Below are 9,371 nucleotides of genomic sequence, written 5' to 3' on the forward strand. Positions count from 1 at the left end.
TCAGTAATTAAAAAAAATCTTTGAATCTTTTTTCTTATAAAATTGAAGCTGTTTATGATACAATGAAAATTCGAATATTAATATAGATTTTTTTTAATTCTTCACATTTTACACATAACATCTGTGTCCCGAAATCATCATTGGTTTGTCTACAAAATAAAGTAAATGTTAAAATCATATTAATTTTTGGTCACCAGCATAGCATGTACCATAGTTGCAGCAAATTTCCATTGAAAAAACAGTGAGGTATCTACATACAAACCCACTGTTTTATACAAAGCCTTCAATTGGTTAACCAATTAAAAATTTTGTTAACAGTCAGGTGTATACGTATACCTCATTCTTTTTCAAACGAAATGTTTACAAACTCCGGATCGCTTCTTTCTCCGAATTGATATTTCTTCGTGCAAATCTTCACATAGTATAATATATGAATTGTTTTCTAAAGATTCATTAAGATCCATGCATCTGTTTATGGGTGCTTACAAGTTTCACGTACAGACAGACAGACAGACAGACTCACTAACGAAAGGGGGAAGGAAGGACTAACGGACGGACATAAAGACTGACCCGGTTAATTTTATATACCCCCGTCAACTTTGATTGATTGGAAAATAACAATGAAATAGAAACTAAAGTGGGACTTTTATTCAATTTTATTAATAAGTTTTTAATCATCACACGCATGTTCGAAAATATAACGAAATCGCACTTTATAATAACCACACAAAATAAATTACTTCCTTGTAATCGGCACCAGCATAAATTTATAGTAAACATAAGTATCACCTCAATATATAATCCCAAACACATTTTAATCCCACAATAAGCATTTCATTTACTTTTGAGTTCCAAAGTGAAACACGCATCCACTAAAATTACTGTGCGCACCGTGACATGGCATATTAATATTTGATATTACGTCGGTTTCATTCTCAGAAGTCACGGAAGGAGAGGTCACGGTTTCACATCTCATTTTTTTAACGGGTATCGCCTCCGGTTCCAAAACATTTGAAATATCTTTGAGCATATCCTCAGCAGCCCTTTTGTACTTCCTTACACTTTCGACCGACCTGTGCCCAGTTCTGTACATGATTTCTTGCTCGGGTATTCCAGCTTGGTACAACGTTGTGGCACAAGTACGTTTTCCTGAGTGATTCGTGAAATATCCCTCAACGCCTGCGTCAGCACACATGGTTTTCATGATGGAGGAAAGCTTGTTTACACCAATAGGTTGCTCACCAAATTTTACACCATTTTTCGAATCTAACGGTCTTCTGTAAAAACAATTTCCTTTTAAACTGCCGACCAACTGGAAGTAGTATTCGTAAATCTCATAAAGTTCATCATTCTGGAAGTAGTGTTTGATGTTCTTGGCGGATAAATGGCGTTGGTTTAGTCCACCTTCAATAAAAAAAATTAGAAAAGTAAACATTGATATAGTTCATTAAGATATATATATCTACTTTCCAAGTCAGTAGTCTATAACCGCCAGGGGCGGATCCAGCCATTTTAAAAAAGGGGGTTCCTAACCCAGGACAAAAGGGGGGGGGGGTTCCAATTACATGTCCCCATTCAAATGCATTGATCGTCCAAAAAAAGGGGGGTTCCAACCCCCGGAACCCCCCCCCCCCCCTCTGGATCCGCGCCTGACCGCAGTCATCGATTAAATTCACAAAAAAATCCAACAAATTAAGAGTGCATTTCTTTCTAACACAAACGATGCAAACGGCTAAGCGCGCACATGTTTTGATCATTTCTTTCAAAAATACGTTTGCAAAGTTTGCATAACCTTTGACAAACTATGAAAACGATAAAAATGCGTCTGCAGTTTGTCGTTTGTCAGTACAAACGCTACATTTGTTTCTTCGTACTACAACCTGATTAAACCATGTAAACGATGTTTCTACGTTTTTAAAAGTCTGTTTACCAACAACATGTGCATGCCTTATTGAAAGTTCAAACGGGGTCAGTAAAGAATTATTAAACGATGTATTTGTTTCTACTTTTGTAGCGTTTAGAAAACAACAACAAACGCGACACAACGTTTACAAAATTTGGGTTAGAAAGAAATGCGGCCTAAATAAAAAACAATGAATATTGTTGTCAAGCTATTTGTGAAAATTGTATCATAGGCACTTGTCTCAGAATTTGTTTCCTTTTCTACCTTAATATAAGATTTAGGTAAATTGTATATAGGGAAACAAAATTCTGAGACAAGTGTCTGTGGGTTGTATAGGGGTTTAAGGGATATTGATGATTTGCCATTTTTATTTTAGGGATACAGATTATTTTATATTTTATTTAAAAGGATATTGATCAATTTGCTTCTGAAATTTGATGTATACTAACTTGACGATTTTTTTTTTTAGAGATATGGGATATTTCTTTATAAATTAAAGGGATATGGATTATTGGTGCCCCTCCTGCATACAACCGTATGTTTTATAATTGAATTTGCTTGAAAATGCATAAGGATTTTTATTTGTTTTATGACAATCTCATTCTGCCCGGGGGGGGGGGGGGGGGGGGCGGTAGACGAATTCGGTCTTAATATGATCAAATCACCTTTATAACATTGTTTTATTCGGAATTGTAACAGCAAAATCGTAGTGAAAAATGCATTTTATGATAGCTTACTGTTTACCTTGCATAAACTTGTGTAAAATGTATTTCAGTATTTATCTTCTAAATAACAACTCGTTAAATGGATACAAAGGGATAATCTATAAAGTTTCTTCCATTTCTGACGAAAACGAATACGAATGAGAAAGTTTTATTTTGCTTCGATTTACATATAACAATACAAATATAATATAAAATAACATAAACACAACATTAAACACACAAACATGCTAAAATACATATATCTAAAACCACAAATGTGCTATTTTGATACTTTAAAGATTCTTTGCATTAATACGAAAAATATGTGAAAAAGTAAGATCCTTCCAAAACCTTGTGTTCATTCATAAAAAAGATGAACTCGTCCGCGTGCTCACTGGATGTCAATTAAATTACTGTATAAACGTGTGTAAATAAATAGAAATGTAATAGGTAAAGTTGAAAATTTATATCCATGTCCAATTGAACTGTGGGAAATTGAATAACAATGACCAGTCCAAATCAAAATAAGTACTAGGGGGTAAATTGGGCTTGGAGATAATGGCGTATTTTATTTTATGATTTTTTTGTAATAACAACCGAAAAATAATTGACAAAATTCAACTTTTTAACATAGTTTTCAGATCATTCATTATTAATTAATTGGGCTGCAAAAGTCAACAAAACTATTGACTTTTTACAGAAGTTTTGTCTTTTTAAAAGGGCATGAAGGGTGTCTTTTTGAAAAATGTTACATCTATTCATAGCAAAATAATTTCTAAAAATAAAGCAAAAAAACAACATTCTAGTTTAAATACTGCATTTATATAATTGGCATTGTGATAAACAGCCTCTATGTGAACCATAATATAGCAAACACCGAACTTGTAACGCACTATAGATACTTATTGTTAGCATAAACAGATAAATATATGAATCCCACCGGCACACCTGTACCTACTTTTAACCGAAGTGACCCCCCATCCCCACCCCTGGCTCATTCACCCGATTAAAATTACAGTACGAGGTTATTTTATCATCACTAGGAATATTTTTGTAGTTACCAATACTGTTTATAATTTATTTACCACATACTCTATAATTTAAATTAAAAAAAAATTTAAGGGACCGACTACTGATCTAACCTATACAATGTGTGTGATACGGGGGGAAAGGGGGGATAATTAGGTGTTTTTCATTTTTTTTTCTTTTTAAAATTTAACCTTTTTGTTACTCAAGTTTATTTCCCAATAATTGGCGGGTTTTTTGTTTGTCTTCTTTTTTAAAAACATACATGTACATGCCCCCCCCCCCCCCCCCATTTTTCAATTTTTCGTTTTCTCGGTATTTTCCTGTTATCAGCACCGATAAACACAGACAGTTCGAAAAGTCTTTCGCTTCGGCGAATTAGTAACCTAACGAATAAACAATGGTATATCAAATGCATTTTATCAACACAATTATAGGAAAATCGTCTTACCTTTGTATGTTTTACTAGCCCTCCCGTTGAAAGTTATGTATTTCCCTCTCTGATCTACTCCAAGGTCGAACTGGTCTGTGTTTAGATGTTTGTGCTCGTCGACCCCTCGCAATCCAAATAGCTTACTATTATAGTAGAACATGGTATTGGTCATGGATTTTGCGGTGGTCTTCCCTAGAAGGCCCTTATCCCAGAGATGTTTTTCTGTTTCTTTAGATATGGGCTCGGCTTGTTTTGTTGTAGTTCCCACCCCTTGAGCGGTAAGCTCTATCATTCTTGCACTCAGCGCGCGTCTGAATTCATAAAACCTGGAATCACGTTCATCTAAAAAGTTAAAATTGACACCATTTTCTCTGAGACACCTCAATAAACCGACACATAAGATGTACAGTGTTCTTGGAGGGTAAGGTTTTCCATCTTTCCGGCGAGTTTCAATTGCAAATTTGCTCAACCACTGATTTATATCCATAGCCGTGAACTTCAGCAATTCAGGAATAGCACAATTTGTTTTCATCATCCGTTCTCCTCTCCAGTCATTAAAAGTCGCTATACTCCAATTGGTATTTTTCCGTGTGTGTTTTTGCTCTCTGTAGATTTTATCAAAGTTCCAACACTTGCATCATCGACAAACGAATACCGCGAAGTATGTAAACTATCAAGCGCCTTCTCAAGCTGTTCAATAACATTTTCAGGAGTTATTTCAACCTCCATTAAATCGAAACTACCCGGCGTGTCTATAATTTTATCCATCTCCGCGTTGACCTCATACATGTCCATAACTTGACTTTAACTTAAATCTTCTAGCTTCTCAACTGCGGTGTTTTCATTTTCTATATCATTGCAAATTTGCGACAAAGTAACATCATCGACAGTGTTGTCCCAGTGTGCCTCTAAAAAATCTATATTCGTCACGTCCATCATAGTGTAGGTTATGTGCCACGAATGCACGGGCCTAATAACCTTTACTCATTTTATTTACCCTATATGAAAAACGATTGGCCAGTATGTAGATACACCATGGACAGGACAAAAAAATACTGGGCAGCGAATGCACGTGATCTATTGTTTTCTAAAACCAACCATGGCACATATTATTTACCCTAATGAAAAACGATTGGTCAGTATGAAGATACACGATGGGTAGGACTAAAACACACTCGAAAGCAGAGCTTTCTCGTGCATTTAGTCCCACCCATAGTGTATCTACATACTAACCAACAGTTTTTCATAGGGTAACTAATACATATACAATGTATGAAAAACAAAATGTTTGGAAAAAAACATCATATAGAAATATACATTTAGAAATGTCTTGGTGCAAGCTGAATCCCGCTACGGGATGCGAGATTATCTCGCTGTGGTGATGACACGACCCATTGGTGGCATTGGGTTGTTTCCTGCTCTTTTGTCGGGTTGATGTCTCTTTGACACATTCCCTGTCTGTATTCTCTATCAAAATCATGCATGAATTTTTATCATTGTTAAAGGCCATACAGTTGCCCATACTTGCTCTCATCCACCTCCTTTGAACTTGGGGTGGATAGTTGTCTCATTGGTATTCATACCGCATGTTCTTACTTGTATAATGTTGACCTTTTGGTACTTTTATTCTCAATTTTTGTTTAAGTCAACAAGATGTCGGTCTCTTAATCATGTTGATGTCTACTTTTGGTAATGTATGTCATTGGGTTCACCGGTTGCTGTCTCATTGACACCTCCTTTCATTGATGCTGCATTTATTGTTTTACTGTCTTGTTTTGCATAAAAACAAATTTTCAGTGTATTCCTCATGCCATGGTTTTGTTTCAAGGTTTAGATAGCCAATTGGTATATATTCACTGACAACATTTGTATTCTTTTATGGACTTTTTTAGTGGGAAAAAAATGCCTCTTAAAAAGTGCAAAAAAGTATTTTTCTTTTTTAAGTTGACCAGTCCAGACTTTGTTTACTAACCGTATATTTAAATTACTTTTCATAACAACGTGTCCCACTTCTTATATATTTGTATAAGCTAAATGCATTTGTTTAAAAAAAAAATCGAGCATAAATCATTTTGACCGTTTGGTGTATGTACAAAATCAGTGTCATCTTCTAGATATACTTTGTTTGTTTTTCTTCTGCTTATGGTTTTGAATTGCGTTCCCTCCTTCAAATGTGTACAACATTGCGCATCTCTCCTTCCCCCCTCCCTTTTTTGTACACATATCAAGATGCAAACTCCTTTATACACTACATATAAATACAACAAACTTATCTTGGATGAAGTTCATATTTCGGCGTCATATCACTTTTCCATCAAGTATTTTTAAAGTTAACAACCCCAAAATGTATTTATAGCGTACACACGACTGTTCGAGTGGTCCCAGTCAATACAAAAATTGCCATTTATTGTATAATTATTAACTTGCTTACATAGCACGGACATACATGAAAGAATATAACAACTCGATGTTTCAGTTTGCATTAAAATTTATGTAACAGTTTGTGTTGTTATATCATCTTACCAAGGTTTGATGTGCTGTTATTTTCCTTCGCGGTCATGGAAGCCATGCTGTCTGGTAGCTATGTCAGGAAAAAAATTAAAGTTTACTTTCCATGTATTTTTTCTAAATATTCAATAATGTATGACCTTCACCTGTCTCAAAACACCACGCAATTTGATTGGTTGTCTCTTGAAACTATTAAATTCCCCTTTCCAAAAATTTGATATCAAAGGGACTTTCCATTCAAAGTGTTTTAGCCAAGAGAGGTAACTCTAATTTGTTTTTGTTCAAATCATTGAATGATTGACACTTTGCTTTTATAGTCTGTTTCTTCAAATTAGTTCTGCAAAGTTAAGGTAACATTTTATTGATAACAATATATATATTGATTGTTTTAAATATATATTGAACAAATATTAAAATATGATTTTTACAATCTTAATTGCGTTTTTTTTATATTTGAAAAATATGTATCTACATTTTATCACATGATTGAAACCCAACTGTCTTTTTTTAAATACTGGTAGAATATATCTATTTCAATACCCTTTATCATGTTTATAACTAATTGTTCGGTGTGAGCCAAGACTGTGATGAAGAACTTACCTTGACCTATAATGGTTTACTTTTATAAATTGTGACTTTGACAGAGAGTTGTCTCATTTGCACTTATACCACATCTTCTTTGATCTATTATGTTATAATGCACCTTGTATTATAAAAAAGAATGTTGATAAGGAAGCGCCGTTTCTTGTTGTATATCACTTCTGCTTTTTATTTATTATTTTGTACATAAATCAGGTTTATTCTTTTCTTCATTCTTATAAATCATTTTATAAGTATCAATTAAAGGCATTTCAATTACTATGGAGTATGGATTTTCCCCATTGTTGAAGGTGCTATGATAAATTGCTCAATAAATATTGAAACCATGAATTAATAAATGCAATCACATACATTTTTTCTTTCATTATAGAGGTCTGTTCCTTAATACTGTTTAGTTGAAACGGTTTTGTTATTTAATATAAGCCAGATCTCCAATTATATACTTATAAACGAATGAGAGCTGTGTGGAATTTATGGATTAATGAATAAGTAAAAATAATATTGTATTTTTTTTTACAACATTGACTACACATGAGAGTGTTGCAAATACGATAATACTATAAATATCAACAATAGTGACAGATTAGCCATGCTTGACTTCAATCGGAATATATAAAATACAAGATGTGGTTTTATTGCCACGGTGATATATCCACCAGAACCCACAATGTCACAGCTATATTCATTCACAACTGTAGGTTACTATTTTTTTTTCATTAACTGTAGGTTACTGAAGAGCCTTTAGTTTTCGCAGTAGTGTAATGTTAAAAAAATCTTAACTCTATATAAAAACATCAAATGTTCCAAAAATTGGTGAGTCAAAAATTTATATATTTCAAAAAAGACAAAAAATAACCAAATGTTGATAAATATTTTCTTGAACCTAATTGTAAATACTACTATTTATTAATTGTTGTGTAATTTATCATAATTAAATATTAGATTAAATAATTATTAGTATAAATGAAATAACAAGCTTATTCAAGGGAGATAACAATTGCAGTTCTGGTCAATTCTTGTGTAGATTTCGCTCACAATAAATCACAATAAATCTATTCATTCATTAATATTTACATCATGTACTATTATTATTGTTATTGTAACAATTTATTTTTTACACAAACATGTACACCCCCCTCTTTTAACGAGGACCAATCGACAGCTGTTACTTTGATTAAATAAACACTGTCGTTATTTAAAAAAACAGATTTATATTGACATGATGTGTATTGAAGTTCACTGAATACATGTGTGGTTGAATCAGTATTTGACCCCATACTACACATTACAACCGATGGAGTCACCTAATATATCCACCCCCTTTTTAAACAAAGCTAGTTACACACACTAGTCTATTCAAATATCTTCAATTATGCTTTCATACTAATATATTAACTGATTACATTAATAAGGTGAGTTGTTATTATATCAAATATATTTCAGCCATTTACACATAACAAAAAAAAATGGACTATAATGTCAAGGGAGACAACTATCGACATCTTTTTGAAAAAGATTCATTTAGAGATAATTACACATTTTACTTAAAATTAATTGATATGAAATGTCTTAGATCATCATTTAGTACATGTCTTTAAAAGGTTTTTGAAGGGAGAAACGATAAACAAATTAATTTGCCTATATAATTCAACAACGTCACCGTTGATTCATTTCAACAAAAAGTAAACCTTAATAACAACACTTTGACACTTTTGTTTGTTACAAAACATATTTAAATCGTTCATATTATGCTTAAAGATTGTTACAAAAGTGTAATTTTGAGAAAGTATCGCTTGCCTACCTCAGTTTAGTGATCGGTAAAATATTCCCTGTGGAAAGTAAAACACGTGGTATCGTAAACGGTTCAAGGCCAAATTTGTTATATAGTTATCGTTCTTGAAGAACTCTTTTGTGTACCTCCTTTGGTCTCCTGACGATGCTATGTCTGGTGTTTTCCACGACTTGTATGTCGTCACAAACAAAATATAAATAGCTTTAAACAACAATCGGTACACTCGGGCTTTTCAATAGTATTATCGTAATATAATTTCTTCCGAAGTCAATAACCAACTTCTTGGTTATTCGTCTTGGACATTATCTTTAAAAACAAGCTAAAAAAGCCGATACTATTCCGAATGTCATAAATTACCATTTTTATATCACTTGTCATCCAGTAGTCTCGATTACCCAGACGCTT

The 9,371-nt window shown here is 33.2% G+C and overlaps 1 pseudogene; it reads right to left on the reverse strand.

The window, feature by feature from the left end:
• Positions 1 to 640: 640 nt before the first annotated feature.
• LOC143051048 (uncharacterized) lies at positions 641 to 4,824 on the reverse strand (annotated as a pseudogene).
• Positions 4,825 to 9,371: the final 4,547 nt, after the last annotated feature.

This window comes from Mytilus galloprovincialis, chromosome 11, assembly GCF_965363235.1.
Source record: "Mytilus galloprovincialis chromosome 11, xbMytGall1.hap1.1, whole genome shotgun sequence".
Taxonomy (NCBI): domain Eukaryota; kingdom Metazoa; phylum Mollusca; class Bivalvia; order Mytilida; family Mytilidae; genus Mytilus; species Mytilus galloprovincialis.